This window comes from Phascolarctos cinereus, unplaced genomic scaffold (assembly GCF_003287225.1).
Source record: "Phascolarctos cinereus isolate Bilbo 61053 unplaced genomic scaffold, phaCin_HiC Scaffold_4;HRSCAF=312, whole genome shotgun sequence".
Lineage (NCBI taxonomy): Eukaryota > Metazoa > Chordata > Mammalia > Diprotodontia > Phascolarctidae > Phascolarctos > Phascolarctos cinereus.
This window is the reverse complement of record NW_027555847.1, coordinates 715,096,120-715,119,293: the sequence shown is the minus strand read 5'-3', so window position 1 is coordinate 715,119,293 and position 23,174 is coordinate 715,096,120.

Genomic DNA, 23,174 nt, shown 5'->3' with positions numbered 1-23,174 from the left:
ACCCAGCCAATGATAGCTATGAGTACATGGCTGCCTAAGTATCTTTTGTGTTTGCTTCCCTGATTAGGTGACTGAGCAGCATCCTTAAGATGGACACACTCAGCCAATGACCTTGTGACCATTGCAAAGTGTGGGGAGATTACGGAATGACATCTGGCATTTTTGTGTCCACTGGTACCAGAGCAGAAAGAAGGAAGAATGGATGTACCAACATTGGTAGAGTGGTCTCACTCAGAAGAGGAGCCCCACTCATCAATAGAGCAGCTTGTCTAACAGAAAGGTGAAGAGGCAGTCCAACTGAGTGGCAGAGGACTTGTCCATTGCTAACCCCACACCCTGTAATCAGTAAGTGTCATGAAGACTACACAAAAGAAATAAAGGAGTTCCATGACAAAGACTTTGGAGGAACTCCTTTAGCACGTATGTTCTCTAGAAGTGTGCCTCACGCAGAGGTGTGTTAGAGCCAACTCAAATTGTTTTGTGAGAGTCAATTGTTAAATTTTCAGTATTTAAATTATTTGTACCATGGAAATCAGCAAACACCACAAATGATTTATTGTTTTGTTAATTGACTAGACTTAAGAAAGTAGTGGGGAAATGTTAATAGTGTAGATCAAGGAGATGTATAAATACATATGTGTATGCACACAAATATAGGTGTGTGTATACACACATGTACATAGATGCATATCTTTTTAATCTAAGCTGGGTGGTGAGCTCCCTTTGTATCACATCAGTTATTTTTAGACAATCCGCATTTTTTTTCCTTCTTCCCCAGTGTAATTGTTTCCCATTGTGTCTTCAGATTTCATCAGTGAGAGCTTCCCATTCATTCTAGGCTGACTTCCTTGTAGAATTTTTGTCTTTGTAATCCTTTCTATTCTTCCCCTGGATTCTTTGAGAGACATTCTTCCAAAATCTAGGGAACAAGCCAGCCTATGACCAACTTTTCTCTACTCTATTATAAACTCTAGTCAGATGTTATCACTTCCTCCAAATTTTGCCATTATTTCCACCCCAACAACAAGTTTTTCCCTGTTAGTGTGAACCAGATCTACATCTAGATCAAGATCTAGAATAGAATTGGTGTTTGGTGGTTCCTCCACCTTTTGGAGGATGAAATTAGCTCTGAATCAAGTCAAGAAGTTATTAACTGCTATGGGGAGAGGCTCAGCTGTGATCTGTATGAATGAAGCCCTCCAGAACTACTATTTGTTGTTCAGTCATTTTTCAGTCATGTCTGACTCTTCATGACCCATTTGAGGTTTTCTTGGCCAAGATACTAGAGTGGCTTGCCATTTCCTTTTCCAGCTCATGTTACAGATGACGAAATTGAGGCAAACAGGGTAAAGTAACTTGTCCAGGGTCACACAGTTAGTATCCGAGGCTGGATTTGAACTCGTGAAGAGAAGTCTTCCTGATTCCAATCCTGACGCTCTATCCACCATGCCACCTAGTTGCCTCGCCCCATCACTACTATATCATGCCTGTGTTCCAAGTTTATGATTACTTTCCCAAACTCCTTATCTATATCTTAGTGGACCATAGTATACACAAATGACAAATTTGCTTCTGCTTCTCCCTCTACTCATCTTCGCTCAAAAACTCTCCGCCGGGCATTCCCCTCTGCTTCCTGGATTTCCTACTGTAAGTACATTTCTTAATTTACAATGTTCTCCCATTTCCTTTTTTTTAGCGATACAGTTTCTTTAGAATAAAGTATAAGAAAACATCTAGAAACATATTTAAGTCATGAGTTTCATTACACCAAGTTGCTGTCATGGTTATGCATCCAATTTTGCCAGATCTGTTTTAGGACCTCTAATTACTCTTGTGGCCTAGACTTTTGTCTTTTGCATAAAGGCATTTAAAGCCAAGGGTTTTACTACAGCCTCTTTTCTTGAATTTTATCTCCTATGAATTTCTGATTGCATCAATTACTATCCTTCTTCCTTTGCTGTAACTTTTCTGTATGGTATCTAACTTGAAGGATACATACAAACACACACATATTACACATACATATATACAGATGTATATATGGCAGCTAGGTCGTGCATTGGATAGAATGCTGGGTCTGGAATTAGGAAGACTGGCCTCACATGCTTACTGGCTATGTGATCCTGGGCAAGTCACTTTACCTCTGTCTGCCTCATTTCTTTATCTATAAAATGGGGATAATAATAGGACCCAACTTTTAAGATTGTGAATGAGATATTTATAAAGCACTTTGTCAACTTTAAAGCACTGTATAAATTCTAGCTCTTGTTATTATTATTATAATTGATAATTATATACATAAACAGATTTCTTCCTTCTCATCCTTTTTACTTGAAAGTCTTTGATTAGATTTTTGAGATACTTGGCAAATACATTCACATCAGTTTTTGTTACATTTACTCTATCCCTGGCCTGGCCAGGAATCTCTCATCTCTATATTTCAGTTCATAATTCAGAAATCCAGATCCCATTCTCCAAGACCACCTTTTTAAACTACCTATTCATGGCCCCAAATAACTTTTTTTTCTTTTGTATTGTTTTTAGTGGGTAATAGCAAGCCAAACACAGCTATGCCTCTATTTCAAGTTCTTAGGTAAGACTTTCTAATTTTCAGTAACACATTCTTTAAGTGTCAGTATCTTTTGTCCACATGCAAATCACCAGAAGTGGGTAATTTCCACCCATTTTGTTAAGTCTTGGGAGGTTATCTGTTATGTCTTGTATACATGCCTGGGGAAACAATAGAATTCTCTAATGTTATTATCGGGCCAACTAATAAGTTACCAGGGGACTCCCGAGTTAGGACGTCATCAACCACCATGACACTTTGTTTCTTCTTCTGATCTGTAGTAGATGAGCCCTCACCTGATGCCTTTTGTGGTTTTACTGTATCATTCCCTGTAGGTCAAACAGCTTCTCCCTCTGAAGGGTAGCTAGTTCCTGCTCTGAAGGAAGAGCCTCATTTTTATTTTGTTGGTTCAGGTCCAAGAGGACAGTTGAACTTTTCCTTCCCTTCTTCCTTTGTGTGCCATTCTTCCTCTTCATCCTCAATGATGAAAATGTCAATAATAATAATAACAATAATAATAATAACATGATAGCATGTATACAATGCTTGGTGGTTTCCAAAATGTAGCATATATGCTATCTCACTTGAATTTCACAAGGGTTAAGTTTACCCTCTTTTACACCTTACTTCCTCTCTTATTTCTTTCTCTTTGCTGAAGTAGGGATTGGGAGACAGCTGCTTCTCTGTATTTTCTTCTCTAAGAAGGTGCTTCTACACTTGGAAGACTGTGGGGGAGAATACAAAATGAATTCTCTCTTTCTTTGTCTCTGTGTCTCTCCATCTGTCTGTCTGTCTCTGTCTGTCTGTCTGTCTGTCTCTTCCCCTGAACTGCCTTCCCTTCTTCCCACCAGGGAGTATCCAGTGGTGATGGTGAAGGAATACCCTATTTTCTGAAGAAAAAAAAGGTGTTTGAAATTATTTCCCCTTTGATGCATGGTCTGTCCCCTAGAATAATAAACTCACATTCTGAAATGCTTTAAGGCAGTGGTGTCAAAATCAGATAAAAACAGGGGTCACTAAACCATACACAAGGATCCCTCATGGCGTGTTGACTTAGAAAACCACATATTAACATTATCCATATTCTATTGTATTTTTATTTATTTTGTTAAATATTTCCCAATGACATTTTAATCTGGTTGGGCTGCACTCAGAAGTGTTCCCACAAGCCACACATTGGCCATCTCTGCTTTAAGGTTTACACAGGAAACCAGAGCTGCAAGGGTCCTTAACCCAACATATACAGTTTATGTAGAATGTCAGTGAATGCCAGCATAAGGCTATGATGTCGAGCAGCAGGGCAGCCACTGACCTGGGCTGCAACTCAGCTCTCTTGACTCTTATCTCTATTCAGAACCCATTTGCTCCATCACTTGGGAAATTCATATTTTCTTTGCTAGAATTCAACTTTTCCACCCTGGACTCAGCCCAAAACCCCCTTCCCCCAACCCTCAAACCCCACTAGATTTCTCCTTTTCCAAGGAAAGAGTTTGTATAGAAATTCAATCCATGTGCTTGGATGGGCCAGACAAGCTCTGCTTGGGCCATCAGGAGGGAGGGGTTGCAGTGTGTTCTGACAGCATGCCAGACTTGTTAGCAGTAATGACTCGTCCAGGTTTTTGGAAACTCTAGCTGGGGGCCATGGATACTGGGGACTTGATTCTAGGACACCAAGGATACCTCTTTCCCCCATCCCTCCTTCCCACCCTCAGTGTGCTATTTAAAGCTACCTGCTTTCTATGATTTTTCTAGGGTACAGGAACTGGATCTATTGGAGAGACTTGTGATATTTAGCCTGGAGGAAACAGATTTCTTCTAGCAATCTGTCTCTGTCTCTGTGTCTCTCTCTGTTTCGCTCTCTCTCTCTCTCTCTCTCTCTCTCTCTCTCTCTCACACACACACAAAAAAGAGGGATGAAACTTGTTCTGTTTGCTACCAGGAGGCAGATCTAGGACCAATGAGGACAAGTGATGTAAGGAATCGTAGCACAGTGGAAAGTTCCCTAGTTCTGGAATCAGAGGGCTTGGGACCTCTGCTGCTTACTATCTATGTCCTTAGGCAAATCATTTAATCTCTTTGGGCCTCAGTTTCCTCATCTGTAGAGTTGCACTAGATGATCTCTGACGTCTCTTTCCCAGCTCTAAATCTGTGACCTTAGAAAGTTCTTGAAAGGAGATTTCAGCATATTATAAGGAAAAACTTCAGACAATGTGTAGAATAGGCTGCTTAATGAGTAGTGAGCATCCCAGGACTGAAGAATTTTCTAGCACAAGCTGACTACCTTTAAATACACCACCCCAGTTCAGACACACATCACTTCTTCCCTGGACTTTTGCAGCAGCCTTCTTTTAAAAGTACTCCCAACTTACAGGATAAATGAATAAAGGTCAGGAACATTGTATGAGTTGGCCCAGGGGCTCTTTTCATGTTCTAACACACTGTACCAGAAAATAACCATACCTGAAATGGGTCCTAGAACGTAGAACATGCAGTGGCCCATTTGAATGTAGTAGAGAGTAGATTCTTGCTCAGGTATGAGGTTGGCTACTAGGAGAGTTTGGGAAAACAGCCACGCAACCATCTCTGGGGATTACTATTTCAAGATGGCATTTGGGAAATCTTCTTTCAAGCTCCAAATAAGGCCTCTCTCTTTGGCTGGTCCAGCTTCTCTCATTGAATGGAATGAGCTGAGGGTGGAGCTTCAGGGAATCGGTTACCTCTTGTCCAGAATCAGCTGAAAATGGAAGAAATAGGAGCAGTGCCTGGGGCTTTCATGTTGCTCTCTTGTTGGGAACTTGGTTTCCGAGTTAGAAGACTGCTTGGAAAGAAAACATTTTTGAGACTAAGGAGAAATCCCGGTTGTCATCCTTCCCAGGGGCCAAATGGATGTGGAGTCAGAAGACTTGAGTTTGAATCCCAGTTCTGCTTCTCCTTGCCTATGCATACTGGGGCCTATGGAGACTGAGTTCCTTCATCTCCACAATAAGGAGTTGGAGGAATGATAGCAAATGTGCTTATCAAATCAAAATCCTGTGATTCCTGAGTCTTCTATATAAGCACAGTGACCGCCTACAAAGTGAGATTTGCTAGGTGACACAGTGAATACAGTACTTCCTAGTCAACAAGGCCTGAGATCAAATTGAGCCTCAGACCTTTACCAGCTGTGTGACCGTGGGTAAGTCACTTATTCTCTGCCTCAGTTTCTTCATCTGTAAAATGAGAATAATAATAGAGCCTAGTGCTCGGGGTTGTAGTGAGAATAAACTGAGATATTTGTAAAGCACTTTGCAAACCTTAATTTGCTGTGTGAGTGCTAGCTATTATTTGAGGGTCAACAGAATGATTTCCCATTTGCCAAAGCTCTTTCCACTCAGATGCTATCACAGGATCGGAAATTTGGAGTCAGAACAGATTTAAATCCTGGTGTTGCCACTGGTTAATCACCTATGCAACCCCAAACAAATCAGTTCATGTCTATGGACCTCAGTTTCTCTCCTCCTCCTCCTCCTCCTCCTCCTCCTCCTCCTCCTCCTCCTCCTCCTCCTTCTCCTTCTCCTTCTCCTTCTCCTTCTCCTTCTCCTTCTCCTTCTTCTTCTTCTTCTTCTTCTTCTTCTTCTTCTTCTTCTTCTTCTTCTTCTTCTTCTTCTTCTTCTTCTTCTTCTCTTTCTCCTCCTCCTCCTCCTCTTTCTGTTCTTTCTTCTCTTCTTATTCTTCCATTTTCTCCTCATTATGGTTATCATCATATAGAAACCATTTTGAAATAGTCATAAATGGAAGGAAAAATAAAATATAGGCAACCTGTTTCCCTGCTGACTTTTGGACCCTAATCTTTATCAAGCCAAGTGAAGTAAAGTTCCATATGCAATCACTCCTGGAAATTTGACTCTAGGCAAAAGCCTGATCACCTGTTGCCCAAAGACATTAGAGTCTGAGAGTTTTTATAGTCAGATAGACAAAATGAGCTAGTACCTCATAGAAGTGTGACAATTTGTGGTAAACAGATAATCATAGACCTTTGAAGAATCCCTTTGTAGAAAGGGCCTGGACTAATGGATACACTCTAATCAATCTAGCTATCTTGACCTGTATAACCTCTCCCCTCTCCCTTACCAGCAGGTAGGCAAAAGAGACTTGGCATACTTGGTCTACTGGCCTACATCAGCCATCTCAATGCCTGCTATTGTTATTTTGGGTTCTCTGATTTAATCTGCTTCTCAGTGTTAGCAGCAGCCATCCCTAGCCAAAAAACAATAATAACAATGACAAACAACAGCAGTAACAATAATAACAACAACAACAATAACAATAACACTAATTTAGCATTTTAAGGCTTACAAAGTATTTTATTTGGATCATTTCATTGGAACCTCATAACAAATCAATGAAACATATAATATAGCTATTACCATGACTTTTTTGTAGATGAGGTAAAAGGCAACTAAGAAATGTTATGGGATTTACCTGTAGTAGCACTAGTCATCAGTGTCAGAAGCAAGATCTGAACCTTTCTATACCAATCTACTGATCCATAGCTTGGCAAGTTTGAAAGCCAGCCTTGGCTGAGGATTTCGCCAATCACAGCCATCTTCCCTATGGTTGTATGCTTCCATTTTTTCATGAAGTAGTGAATGTGTCCCTAAAGCCTCATTTTCTTAGACCACAGTGTGGTACCATAGGGACAGAAGCATAGGCTTTTAAGAACATTGACTCTGAGGTTAGAATTATAGACTTACATCCCTGCTTAGAAATCATTCTTTCCAAGGCTGTCTACACTACCATTCCTGGGTTCATATGTGTTCCTGAGGAGTTGGTATGTTTTTCTTCAATGCCAGCAGCTTAAGCCACCAAACTAGAGTGCTTTCTGCATTGTTAGACACCACTAATTATTACTCCACTTCCGTTTAACCAAATTAAAATCAATTAGCTTTAACAAAGATATATTCACTAAGAATATAGCAAGAAATACAAACAGCCCTTCAACAATTTAGGGGCATGTTCTCTGCTCCTATAACACCTCTATTGCTGGGGAGAGTGGGCTCAGACTTAATGTCATTTCTACATCACATTTATCTCATCAAGTTCACTTCCAAGTGTGACATGGCTAATGAGCAGATGAGTCCAAATCTCTGCTACTGCTGAACTAGACCAGGCTAGCTATTTAGGACTTCATATCTCCCATCTGGCTTTCAGAAAATCTTAGCATGGATTCTGCTCCTGACCTGATGGCTCATTCTTCTGACTTTTTGAATCTCACAAGATCATGGCCATCCCCTGTGGCTTTCACCTAAAGCATGAAAGCATAACATGAAAAGGCAAAGAATGGAGGCCAATATTGACAAGCCACATGTCATCCTCAGATGCGGAGAGCCCAAGGCCCTTCCCCTTACAGCAATGTCTCTCTCAATAGAATACAACCAAGCAGGAAAAAGCCAGACCAAAATCCAGGACCTAGTTGACTAATGCCTTTTTACGGTGCTCAGATTTTAGCTATATAGCCAACCAAAAGAACTCCTCTTCATCATATGGTTAGCAGACCAGAACCAGTTACAGAATATCTGCACATATGCCAAAGTCTTTGTGGAGACTGTTAGCAGTACAGCCCTCTATGCCCCCTCATAAGGATTGGGAACATTAGCCAGTCCTTTGGTAGAGACTGATAGAATGATCAAGCCTTGAAATCAAGGACTCGATGGATATTATATTCACAGAGTGGTAAACCCATTGAGAATAGAATGTCACAGAACACAGAGATCTAGAAATTAAAGGAATCTTGGCCTAGAGAAGGTCAGAGTTTAAAGGGACTTCTGAAAATAGAATTCAGAGCTAGGAGGGGCCTTGGAACAGGAAATGTCAGAGCTGGGAGGGGCCTTAGAACAGGAAATGTCAGGGCTGGAAGAGATCTTAAGGACATAGAATTCAGAATGAGGAGGGAATTTAGAACCTAGAACTCGGAAGGAAGGAAGTTCCTTAGAATATAGAATTTCAGATATGAGAGAGACCTTAGAACATAGGATGTCAGAGCAAAATAGGAATTAAAATACAGAATTTTGGAGCTAGAATGGGAACTTAGAACATAGAATGTCTAGGCTGAATTAGCTATTAGAGATTATCTAGTCCAATTCTGTCTTACAGAGAAGATACTTGAAAACCAGAGATAGGCAGTGCCTCATCAAAGGTCTAGCAGTAATGGAGCCAAGTCAGGAGACTCTTTCCACCTCATCCTGAATGATGAGAGGCAATGTGGCACAGTGGGTAGAGAGTTGTCCTCAGAGCCAGGAAGACCTGGGTTCCAGTCAGGCCTCTGACATACGCCATCTGTGTAACCCTGCACAGAGTCATTTCCCCTCTCATTGCCTTGGACGGCTTTTTATGTTGTCACTTTGCAGAAAATGTGGTGACATGCAGTGGCTGAGGACATTCTGCATTGGCAGCTCCACACAACCAGGAAGCAACACATGTAGTCACCATGCCTCGCTTTCCCCCATGACCCGTTCCTACCTGACATGGCCTCGTCTCTAGGCAGAGCATTGATGGGCCCAGAATTCCTGGCCCAAGTTTTCTGCTGTTCACAACATGTGTGCGTGCATACACATATTACAGGGAAAGAGCTCAGGGCAATTGAAATTCAGCTGTGAAATGCGAATCCCTGCCAGGGCTCATAACACAAGCATGATGTCAGAACTGAAAACTCAGTAGAAGAAAGAATTCCTTGCTCCTGCAAAGATTAACTCTTGGGAAGAGGTACAGTAAAGAGGTAGAAGGAAAAAAGAGAGAGAGAGAGAGAGAGAGAGAGAGAGAGAGAGAGAGAGAGAGAGACAGAGAGAGAGACAGAGAGAGAGAGACAGAGGGAGACAAAGAGAAACAGAGAGGAGAGAGAAGAGAGACAGACAGACAGACAGACAGAGACAGAGAGACAGAGACAGACAGAGCAGACTTATGGAGGAGGAGGAAAAAGGAACCACTAAGTAGTTAGGAGATGGAATCACTTAAGTGAGTCTTTGGGCATCAGTAGGTTAGGATGAAATACAGGAAGTATACCCAGGGCAGAAATCATTAAAAGCTGGAGAAAGGGCAGCCAGTATGGGAGACTCACTGACCTGGGAGCTAAAGCCCCTGTGTTATAATCCTGGCTTTGACACTATCTTGTGTGACTTTGAGCAAGTTTCTTGTCATTTCCTGGCCACAGTTTCATCATTTAAACAACTGGTGTTAAATTGTTCTATGTTCTAAACATCTTCTCAGCTCTGACATTCCTTGTTCTAAGGCCCCTCTCAACCCTGACATCCCCTGTTCTAAGGCCCCTCTCAGCTCTGAGATTCCCTGTTGAGTCCTTCCTGATATTCTATAGGAGTCAATGGTGCTAAGAACCAGAGAAGTGCCTTGTCTTCTGCCTTCTAAGCATGGCCTCCCTTCCTTAGCCTCCTTACATCTGCCAGCTAATGAGTTTGTGACAGGAAGCCAAAGTACACTCTGGGGCTCTGTGGACCGTGGTCATATATATGAAAACTTACCAGTGACATTTCCTCCTTAAATGCCTCCTGATCAGTCCCCATCCTGTGAATCACAAGATTAATGACCCCTAGAAACCATCTCTGAAAACTCACAGTCCGTACATGCTACCTTAAGGGCTCTTTCCTTGAAGGCAATCATTATGTTTAACATGGAAAGAAAACTAGACTCCTGGTCCGAGGGCCTGAGTTCAAAACCTCTGCTCTGTCAGTTACTACTGTGGAGACTTAAAAAGTCACTTCCTTTCTCTGGTTCTCAGTTTCCTGCTCTAAAAACTGAGGTTATTGGATTAGATCTCCAAAAGCTCCCTTCCAACTCAAAATCATCTTCTTCACTCTCTCCTTCTGTATCATAGCCTTAAGTGATTCTGCCTCTCCTAGACACAGTAAAAGGGGAGCTGAATGTTTACATACATACATACATACATACATATATATATATATATATATATATATATATATATTATATACACACACACACACACACACACACACACTAGATAGACCGATAGATAGATAGATAGATAGATAGATAAGATAGATAGATAGATAGATAGATATCTTATGTAACTTCTGAAGATCCTTATCCCCACTCCCATTCTCTAGATGAATCTTGGTTCCTCCCAATAAAAGGCTACATCTCCTCCTAGGGCTCTAGGGTTACCCTCTGAGAAGTCAAAGGTGACTCTGTAATGTCACATTGGCTTGAGCCCCCACTGGTGTGCTTCTTTATAAGACTATCAGTTTAAAAAAAATAATTTTGTCAGCCAGTCTGAAGCAGCTTTTTGAAAGGGATAGTTACTAGGGTGGTACAGTAGGAACAGTTGGTACAAAAAATCTCCCCATATTCTGAGAGATACTTTCCCACAATTACATGCAGATTTGAGGGAAAAATAGACCCAAACTAAGAGAGCACATATGGCAAAGGGGTAACTCAAAACTTTTGGTAACTGAAAATTCCTTCTTTTTAACTTCTTTTTTATTCACAGAGGGCTTAAGAAGTTTCTCTTAGCCATATCTAAGAGTCTTTGCTAGGATCCTAGTAAAATCACAAATCAATGTTTACTCTATTCTTATCTCCCAGTGGAGACATTTCCTTCAGTTGATCTGTGGATGTTTCTAGGCCACTGATATGAAGATGGGAAGTCCAATATCCTCTGGAACCCCCAGAAGCTCACAAGGTCTTCCTGGAGCCAAAAGGGAGAGGGAGAAGACCTACATCAAAGTCGGTGCAGAGGTCTCTTCATTTCCCCCTCCCCAAGAAGTTACCCCTCAGGAGGTTTAGCTGGCATTCCATGATTGTTCCAACATCCCAAACACTCCCTTGAAAATTTATAGTTGACTCCTGAGGTATGATTGTGTTTCTTTGGCCTATCCAGACATGATTTTTATGCAACATTATTCCAGTTCCAAAGATTCTTCAAACTTATGAACTATAATTTAAAAAAAAATATTTTATTTTTATTTTTCTAAATACTATTTTATTTTTTCCAATCATATGTAAAGATAGTTTTCAATATTCATTCCAAATTTTTCTCACTTCCTCCCTTCCATCCTCCCTCCCCAAGAAGGCAAACAATCTCATATAGGTTATACGTATGCAATCTTGAAAACATATTTCCACATTAGTCATGTTGTGAAACAGAACAAAAAGGAACAGTAACAAAAAAAAAATGAAAATAGTCTGCTTTGATCTGCATTCAGACTCTATAGTTCTTTCTCTGGATGTGGATAGCTTTTTCCATTGTCAGTCCTTTGGAATTGTCTTGAATTATTGTATTGCTGAGTAGAGCTAAGTCTATCATAGTTGATTATTGCACAGTGTGGTTGTTATTGTGTTCAATGTTCCCCTGGTCCTGCTCACTTCACTCAGCATCAGTCCATGTAACTTTTTCCAGGTTTTTCTGAAGTCTGCCTGCTCATCATTCCTTATATCACAGTAGTATTCTATTGCATTCATATACCACAACTTGCTCAGCCATTCCCCAGTGGACGGGCATCCCCTCAGTTTCCAATCCCTGGCCACCACAAAAAGAGCTGCTATAAATACTTTTGTACATGTGGGTCCTCTTGCCACTTTTATGATTGCTTTGGGATACAGATCTAAAAGTGGTATTGTTGGATCAAAGGGTATGCATAATTTGATTGCCCTTTGGGCATAGTTCCAAGTTATCTAAAGCCTATGATTAAGATTGTTTGATTGATATCTTATCACTCATTTTAAGATGAGATGGGGGAATGAATAAACTGATTAAACCCATCTTTACAAATTACTGTCTCCATTTTTACAGAAGAGGAAAATGAGGCTCAGAGATTTTACTTAAATGACTTGTTGATTGCCACTTTGCCAGTCAAACTCAGATCTCTCCTGATCCTAGGTCCAGGGCTTCCTCTACCCTTCTATGCTTCCCTCAGGCCTGAGAGCAGGAAAAAAATGTCTTTTTCTTCAAGAGACAAGATCCCACCTATGATGCTCACTAGTTATGTGACCCTGGGCAAGTCATATTGCCTTTATGGCCTTTTTCCTCTTCAGTAAAATGAGGGGTATGGATTAGATCCTTTTTGGCTTTAGAGCTATGATCCTTTGAACAATGAAAAGAGGATGAATTAACACTCACTCTGTAAAAGTTTGGGGTTATGTGAAAAGGGTGTTAAGGGGTGAGGAATAGCTATAAAGAAAAAAAAACATATTTCTTCTTTCCAAAAACTTTAGTAGATACTCAGGAATGTGTTCATTTTGTAGGGGAAGAAAAGAAAGGAGATTGCCCTAAATAATTTGAACAAATATGGTTTAAAAAAGGAAGTGATTTCAACACTCAGTTTTATTCTATTCACCATTCACATGATAAGCCCCTACAATGTGCAAAGCACCTAGAGAGATGTAGGGAAGACAAGTTGAAAATCAATTCTACTCATCTCCTAAGTGATACTGGAATATAACAGGCAAGATTTTGTAGTAACTGTTCTCTGCAAACTTTTCCAACCTCAAAATCTTCAAAAGAATTTTTTCAGAGAAAGAGAAATTATATAACAGATAGGGTAACTAAAGTTGAATATACAAGATAATAAGAAAGAAATACTGCACAAGACAAAAACCTAATGAAATAACAAGAGAACTGACATCCTTCGAGCCCCTACTCTGTGTTCCTGTGTCACAATCCATTTCCCTTATTGGGTTCAGTGAGTGCACACAATATCACAGGCTTTTGATTCAGAGAACAGCTGTGGGAGTCTTCCAGCAATCCCCGTGGCACAGACTTATCCTAAACTCCTTCTCTAGGAAGGAAAGGAAAGGAGGAAACAAGCATTTATTAAGCACCCACTGTGTGCCAGACACTGTGCTTTACAACTATTATCTCATTGGATCCCCATAATAACCCCGAGAGGTAGGTGCCATTATTTCCCCCATTTTATAGTTAAAGAAATAGAGGCACAGAGAGATTAAGAGACTTGTTCAGGGTCACACAGTTAGTGGCCTCAAATCTGAAGTCAGATTTGAGCTCAGATCTTCCTATCTCCAAACCTAGTGTTCTCTCCAGCCCCATAAGAGGAAGCAGGCAGTGATTCTTCTCAGTCATGTAAAAGAAAAGGCAGGGAGGAATGAAAGCCATGGGTAATGCAGAATGGTGGGCTAGAGGAAAACCATTTCTACCAGAGGGAATACGGACCAGAGACCTAGGTGTAGCCAGTACTCTCTACCCAGAATTTACCATGAGTAGAGACCAGGGATAGGGCTTCAAACACTCCAATGTGAGAAGTCTGAAAATCACAAGAAGTCAAAAAAAGTGGGACCAAAGAACCTGGAGGAAAACTAGACACAAAGAACTGAGAACATGAGAGAAAAGTTCAAACGCCAAAAGAGCAAGGAAGACAGTCTAAGTGAAAGCCCAGCTCACAAGCTAATAAATCAACAGAGAGAAAGAAGGAAGAAATGGGTACTCAAAAAGAGGCCAAGATACAGGCAACAAAGGTCATACCACGAGGGAAAATGAACAAAACTTCCATGATCCAAAAGAGATCTCATTGGACTCATCAGAGAACAACAGCCAATAACTCCAGGATAGATCGAAAGAGAAGTAATACTGTTAGAAGAGAGTATTAGGAATGAAATTAGGGCAGCAATTATAGCTCTTAACACAGAACTAGGGCAAGGTCAATACAATAGTAGAGTACAGAGCTTAAAGGATATGATGGACATTGCCTCTAAAGGCGTCAAGACTTTGAAAGAGAAAATGAAAGATTTGGAACTCAAAATACAGAAAAAAATTTGGAAGAAAAGCAGCAAAAGGCAACATCATTAAAAGTAGAATTTGATGCAAGCCAATATGACTGACTTTAAAGATAAGATACAAAGAGATAAGTATCATAGGTTTCCTGAAAGGAAAAATAAATAGATAAAGCCACCCAGACAAACAACAAAACAACTAGAAAAACAAACAACAAACCCTGAGTACTATACTACAGGAAATAATACAAGAACACTTCCCAGAATTTTTGAATACATCAACTTTCACAGAAAAAATTCACACATCAACATTAGCGCTCTCTCTCTCTCTCTCTCTCTCTCTCTCTCTCTCTCTCTCTCTCTCTCTCTCTCCCTCTCCTTTCTTTCTCTCCCTCTCTCTCCCTAATTCCAGGTAGGTACATTTCACAAAGTCAATAATAAACAATAAATTTAAATTTTTGAAAGTGGTCAGGGAAAATTCCTTCAAACACAAAGGGATAGCTCTTTGAATAATGCGGGATTATTCCACATTCATGAGAAATTAGGGAATAAAATGGAACATCATATTTCAAAAAACAAAGACACTCAAGTTGCAATTCAAATTAATATGTTTTTACATTTAATTTTAATTTTATTTTTTCTCAATTACATATAAACAAAAATTTTAAACATTCTTTTAAAAAATTTTTGAATTTTAAATTTTCTCATTCCCTCCCCCCAATTGAAAAGACAAATGATTTGAAACACAAAATATTAGCCATTTTGCAAAACACAGACACAGACACAGACAGACACACAGACACACACACACACACACACACACACACACACACACACAGAGTTGGCAAGAAGTTTTCCTGAGGTCTTAGCAGCTTTCTACCAAAGTCCTAACAGTGTTTTTATTTTCTTCTTTACCGAAGGACCCAAGGATTGGTCCTACATCCATCTCTCCAGAGGCAAAGTTAACCCACTGCTGTACAAGAAATGAGCAACAATTTCCCCACTTGAAAAAATCTTGGGTGTTAGGGGTTCTATAGGGCTAAGTCACACCTCCCCAGCTGTACTGGTATCCTCAAACACAGTAGGTAAGGTAATAACAATAATATCAGCTTCTTTGATCCTCAGTCAAAAAACTTTTCGCAATGCCAGCACTCACAACATGGAAGGCTCTTCACCCAGGGTCAGAGGTACACTGCTGTCACGTGTTTGCCCAAGTTCATACTCTGGTTGGGCTCTAAATTTTCTCCTCCTACTCCTCTGCACAATCCTGTCCTCCACCCTGCCCTCATAAAAAAATCAGAAGATCTGGGCTCTGAATCCAAATATGTCATGTTCTCTTGAGCTAGTTACCACCTTCCTGAGGCTCAGTTTCCTCATCTGTAAAATGGGGATATTAATGTAAGGGACATGATGTGAAAATAGTAGAGAAAGCACTTTATTCTCCAAATTTTAGTAATAAAACACTTTATTATCTAAATAGCAATGACTACGATTATTACTATCACCATCATAATTGTCATAATTATAAGTGATAATTGTAAGACAGTAGAATGTGGTGGATAGTGTCACATCTGGAGTTAGGAAGACTTGGGGTTTAATATTAACTCTGTTAAACACTAATTTGCTGTGTGGGCAGCTAGGTGGTACAATGGGTAGACCATAGGGCGTGGAGTCAGGAAGACCTGTGTTCAAATCTGGCCTCAGACACTTATTAGCTGTGTGACCCTAAGCAAGTCACTTAACCCTTTTTGCCTCAGTTTCCTTATTTGTAAAATGAACTGGAGAAGGAAATGGTAAACTACTCTAGTATCTCTGCCAAGAAAAACCCTAATACAGGTCAGACATGACTGAAATGACTGCACAACAAAAATTTGTATAACTACTGTATTTGTGTATACACACATATTTGTACAAAAATTTGTATAACTATTGGCAACTTACTTCATCCATTAGTGTCTCAGCTTCCTCAATGGCTTAATTGAGGTTAGCAATACTTACTGAACCTCCCTCACATTGTCATTGGGAAGAAAGTTCTTTATAAATCCTGAAATACTATAGGAATTGGAATTAACAGTAGTACTAATAGTAGCAATGAGGGGCAGACACATGATGTCATGGACAGAGAGTCAGATTCAAATCATGCCTCTCATACATGGGATCATAGGGAAGATATGATGACCCAGTGGATGTCCTGGTAGATCTGCAGTCAAGAAGATCTGAGTTCAAATCTCATTTCAGATACTGACTAGATATGTAACCCTGGGCAAGTCACTTAACCTAGGTTTACCTTAGTTTTCCTCATCTGTAAAATGGGGATAATAATAGTATCTACTTCCCAGGGTTGTTGTGAGGATCAAGTGAAATATTTATAAAGTGCTTTGCAAATCTGCAAATGCTATATAAATATTATTATTAATCATTATTATTATTATGTGGAATTTAATCCTAGCATATTTATAAAGTACTTTGCAAACCTTAAAGTGTTATATAAGTATAATTTATATATAAATATACAATAAATATAATTTACATAAATATAAATATATAATAAAATGTGTTATTCATATAGGATGTGATATATAAATAAATATCAATATATAAGTATACAAAATAAATGTATGGTATATGTTACATATTGTATAAAATATATTTATACATTATATAAAATCTATATAAATAAATATAGATATATAAGTATATAAAATAAATGCATGGCATGTGTTATATATTATTTAAAATGTATGTATAGATATATAAATAAATATATAAATGTAATCTACATAGATATAAATATGTCATAAATGTGTTATTTATATAGGATGTGATATATAAATAAATATCAACATATAAGTATACAAAATAAATGTATGACATATGTCATATATTATATAAAATATATTTACAGATTATATAAAATCTATATCAATAAATATCAATATGTAAGTATATAAAATAAATCTATGGCATATGTTATATATTACATAAAACATTCATATATAAAATCTATATAAATAAACATAGACTTAGAAATACATATTTTATATATCATATGTAATAATAAAGATAGATAACAATATTATACTTTATAGCAAATCTAATTATTTTATCATCGTCATCATCATGACATCTTTAGTGCGTACCTGGAGGTGACTTCTGAGGCTGTTTAGTTCAGCCAGTGGTGCAGTTGGAGGAATGTTCCATCTGGCGTTTCTGATTCTGCATTCATGATGCTTCCTTTCTCATCTGACCCTTGGGCAATGTTCTCAACCTCTCTGAGCTTCAGACTCGACATCAGTAAGAGGATGGGTTTGGAGGCCATGCCTTCTAAGATCTCCTCTGCCTCAATCTCACAACCCCATTACCCTTCTTTTTCTAATGAAGGACATTTACTTCAGTGATGTAAAGCAGTTTGCCTGAGGTTGCATAAGCAGTGAGTGTCGGAGGGAGGTAAAGTAGTAAAGGGCAGATTTGGAGATCAGGAGTCTGTCTGTGTTACTGTTGTTGTTGTTGTTGTTGTTGGGTCTTTTCAGTTGTATCCAACTGTCCGTGACCCCATTTGGGGCTTTCTTGGTGAAGATACTGGAGTGGTTTGCCATTCCCTTCTCCAGCTCCTTTTAGAAATGAGGAAACTAAGGCAAACAGGTTTAAGGAAGACCTGAGTTCAAATCCACAGACATTTACTAGCTGTGTGACCCTGGGCAAGTTATTGAACCTCCATTCGTCTCAGTTTGCTCATCTGTAAAATGGAGATAATAATAACATCTACCTCCTGGGGTTGTTGTGAGGAGGATCAAATGAGACATTTACAAAGTGCTTTGCAAATCTTAAAACGCTCTGTAAATATTATTATTAATTATTATTATTATCTGGAATTTAATCCTAGCTCATTTGGCTTCCAACCTCCATTTCATTCTACCATCACTTCATCTCTCTGTGACCGAGGCACTTCCAAAGACCAAGCAACAGAAGATGAGAAAGTGTGGAAGGGGCTGGGGAGGGGGCGATTGTTTCCCATACTGACGAAAGTGAATGTTTAGATTTCCATTATATGACGAAAAAAATAATAACCTCCACAAATGTGAGGGAATGAGAGGAGCAAAGTTCCCGTTGGGAAGATGGTGGCTGGTTTCCCATTCAGTAAAAAGTCACCTTCCCATCTTGGGTCTTCCGAAGCCCCAGTCCTTCCAGGGTCTGCAATCCATTTTCTTCTCTCTGCTGAGAATCAGCAGTTAACTCAGAGGGTTAGAATTCAGAGGTAAGAAAGCCAAGGTCATTGGAATGATGTGCACAGGGGCCCATTAGTGGTATTCTATTACCTGGTCATTGGATGATTCCAAATTCTGGCTAACCCTCTCCATGTGTGGGTCCTTGGGAATAATAATAATGATCATAATATTGGTTATAAGGAAAATTATAATTCATTTAATAATAACTCAGCTCTTTATAGTTGATTAAAGAATTTTTTCATGACCTCTCTGACATAGGAAGGGCATATATTATTATGCCTATTTGGGCAGATGGATAAACTGAGGCTCAGAGGCGTGAGGTTATAGGATCACTGGATTTTCTGTTTAAGTGGATCAAGAAACCACCTACTTCAAAGCCCTCACTTTAGAGCTGAGAAAATGGAGGCCCAGAGAGGGACAAGGACATACAGAGAGCAAGTTGCATCTGTAGCACTAGTCAACATCAGCTTTCCTGATGATCAGTTCCATCTCAGTTCCAGTCTGTCATGTCAAAAGGACCAGGTGGGGGATGGGGTGCAGGTGGTTCAGAGCAAACTCCTCTCTGTCCTTGGGAGCTGGGCTGATGGTGTGGTCCTCAGATGAGAGTGGGTGACTCTCTCTCCCCCCACTCATCCCCTTATGGTGCTATGCTGCAGGAGGAGGCTGCAGCCAACATTAGCTGCTTTCTGCAGCTAGAGTCTGGGTAAGGACGAATACTTGGACATAGATATTCTACTTCCCTGAAGACCTGAGGATTTATTGGGAGCCCTCTTGGCCTGTCAGCCTTTCTTCCCCTCCTTGTTCTAGCCCTGCTTTCACAGCCCATGTCCCTCTCCATCCCAACCTCCTCACCTTGATGCTTGAGAAGCCAGTCTCCACTCAGATCAAAAAGTCTTCTTTGGGAGGAAGGTAGAAACCTACCATATAAATATATGTCTCCTCTTCCCCTCTCCCCTCTCCTCCCCTCTCCTCTCCTCTCCTCTCCTTTCCTCTCTTTCCCCTTCTTTCCTCTTCTCTTTTCTCCTCTTCTCTCTTCTCCTCCCCTCTCCTCCCCATTTACTTTCTTTTTCTCTCTCTCTCTTTCTCCTCCTTCTTCTCCTCCCTCTTCCTCTTCTCCCAAACCCCAACACTTTTCAGTCCCACTTCTGTCTAGAGTGGCCTTATCTCTTCTTAAATCACCCCCTGTCCCCAGAATGTGCCCACACCACTCATGGAGGTAAAAAATCATGCAGCAGCTTAAATTGTCCTTGCAAACATATGATTTTAGGCAAGCCGACTGGTTTCTTTGGGTCTCAGTTTCCTTGTAAGTAAAACAATCTTTCTCATCTTTCCACACTCTGGCATTCTCCGTTCTTAGAACTCTCTCAAGTCTGTAGTCTATAGTCTGGATAATATGGCCTTTGTTAATGAGATGGTCTATATTATAGTTTAAGAGTCCTTTTTCTTCAATAACTTTCTGTTATTTCTACAGGATGGAGATCATCAATACTAATCCTAATAATAATGATGACGATAAAAACTGAAATTTATATATAGCCCTTAAACATTTTTAAAAAGCACTTTATGCACTTTATCCCACTGGGGCCCCATAACGCCCCTGTGAGATAGACATAATTATCCCCATTTTACAGATAAGGAAAGCAGGACTCTAAGAGACCCTTGGTTATGCAGCTAGTAAATAATTGTCCAAGGGAAGATTGGAACTCTAGTGTTTCTAACTTCAGGCCTGACATTTTCCCCCACAGTATTCACTAATTTAATAAGTAACTCCTCACCAATTCACTAAAAGATAACTGTAAGACAGGGGTAAGCCTCAGTATCCTTCCCCCCCCCCCCATTTCCTGGTGAAGATATGGAATGCAGGGGCTAAAAGCACACATAGGCAGCCCCTTATCCCTTAAGCACCAGCTGAAGGAGCCACTTCCTTCCTCATCCCCTTTCCCTTCTGAGTCCCCCACGTCCACTCCAGACATCAAGTTTCTATCCTGGCTTTCTCTCTTGCTTTCACTAGCACCAGGGGCCTCTGGGCTCCCACAGCCAGGAAATGCCCCCTTTGGGATTTATGAGGCTAAACATTCCCCAGCCCCACTGAGAACATGATCAGAATGGATATCACAGTTGCCCAGGAGACTGGAAGGAAAGTACCTGGAGAGGCGAAGGAGGGAAAGTTAGCAGGCCTTTGGGACAGTGGGCTTACACACTCACTCCTCCAGCCTCCCGGGAGAAGGAAGTTAAGAGGTATTTACAGGAAGGCACTTGAGAAGAGACAGAAGGAGAGAAATCCATGGAGATCCTCCTGTAGGGCTGGGAGCTTTACTGAGGTTCTCAAAGAAGGCCTAGATAGTATGGTCCTGTAAGGAGGGCTACAGGAGTGATGGAGCCCACGGTGGCCCAAGCAGCTGTCCGTGAATGACTGGGATAAAAAAAAATGTAAAAACCAAAGCAACAGCTTCAAACTACTTGAGAGACAAGAGTAGGAATGAAGATAAGACAGCCCTTGAGCGTGGCTGAGATGATGGTTAATCAAGTATTAAGCACCTACTATATGCCAAGAAACCTCTTAGGTGCTAGGAATGAAAATATGAAATGGAGACAGGCCCTGTCCTCAGGGAGCTTGTAGATAACCCTGAAAGGGCTGAGCTATTCAACTCTGTAGTAATACGTAAAATTCTGGACCCAGGAAATTCATCTATGAACCTTACCTCTCAAGTTTCCTAGATCAGGGGTTGGAAACCTGTAGCTTCAAGGTCACATGTGGCCCTCTAGGTCCTCAAGTGTAGCCCTTTAACTGAATCCAAACTTCACAAAATAAATCCCCTACATAAAAGGATTTGTTCTGAAAACTTGGACTCAATCAAGGGGTCGCACTTGAGGACCTAGAGGGCCACTCATGGCCTCAAGGCCACAGATTCCCCACCCCTGAAATTGTGATCTTGGGGAAATCATAAATTTAATGACTTTCAATTTCCTCCCTCTATAAAGTGATAGGGATAGGCAGTGGACCCCTGATTTAATTGATATGGGGAACTCCAAGAGTAGGAAAATTCCCAGCATTTTCTCTGAAACTTAGAACCTTGGGAACTTGCTTGTAACACTGAGTTTAGTGACTATATGCAGCAGAGGTTAGAGTCAGGATTTGAACCCATTTCTGTCTCACTCCCAGGGAAGCTTTCTATCTCCCATGTCCGACGGCTTCTTATAATTGGAATGATAATAATAACTGTAATAAAAATTATCCTTATTATTATTAAGTGATATGATTATTATTTAACATTCTGCCTCCTAAGAGGCAGTGTAGTATAATGGATAGAGAACTGGATTCCAATTCAGGAAGATATGTGTTCAGGTCCTGCCTTTGACACATACAGGCTGTGTGACCCTGGGCAAGTCACTAAACTACTCTCAGCCCACTAAGACAAAAAGTTACAGACAAGGTGCAGATTTGCATTGGTAGAGGAAAGCTGATGCTGATGAAATCACAGGGAAGTTTCCAAAAACAGACTAAGACCCCATGTCAGAGGATTATTGTGGGGAGCTATAAAATGCTTGGTAACCTCTAAAGTGTTACATCAATGTCTTTGGAGTAGGAAGGCTGGATCAAAAAGAGCTGAGGTCATTGGGAGGCAGCCTTTAACTGTGCTCAATAAGCTCAAGGAATCAGTCCCAATGACCTACCTGTATCCCAGGCAGAGTATCAAGAGAAGTTGGGGAAGCAACTGTTGATGACCTTTGCAAGATGGCAGAGAACAAGGAACAGCACTATAGGACTGACTGAGTCCTAGGTTTTTGAGAATGTGGCAAGGCAGAGTTGTGAAATGTGGGCTCAACAGCTTGTCTTTGATTTCTGTCGGCTGTCTAGAGTCTTAGTAAATTAATAAATAAGTCAAAAGCATTCTGGAGTCTTAGTAAATGAATGAATGAATGCAGAGTATTCTAGAACATTATTAAATGGGTGGGTGGATGAATAAATGGAAGGCATTCTAGAGTCTTATTAAATGGATGAATGTATGGAAAGCATTCTATAGTGTTATTAAATGGATGAATGAATGATTCAAAGGAATTCCAGAATCTTGTTACATGGATGAATGTAAAGTATTATGAAGCATTATCAAATGAACAAACGAATGAAAATCTCATTAAATGGATGAATGAATGGAAAGTATTCTAGAGTATTGTTGAATAGATGAATGAATTTAACATATATGTTGCATATTAGGAATATAAATACAAGTTCAAAGATAGCCTCTGTCCTCAAGGAACTTAAATTTTAATGGGAGAGACAACATACAGTGGGGAGTGGTGCCCAGGGAAAGCCACTTTGGTCAGAAAGGATGGTGAATGAGGCCAGAGGGAGAATATTGACACACCCCATCCAGGAACAATGGATATGTCTTATTGTTCCAGAACTGGGAGTTGGTGGGGATGGGCATGAAGACATAGAAAGGGACAGGTAATTAACAGGTTTCAGGCACCAATGTGGTTGATGAAGAAATGTCCAGACAAAGTACCTAGACCAGCACATCAAGGAAATTTATAGCTTTAGTAAGATTTCAAAAGAAATTTTTTGATAGATTCTCTCTTGTAATCCTTTTGGACAAGGGGAAGGGAAGAAGCACCTACTATGTGCCGGGCACTGTGCTTAGTGC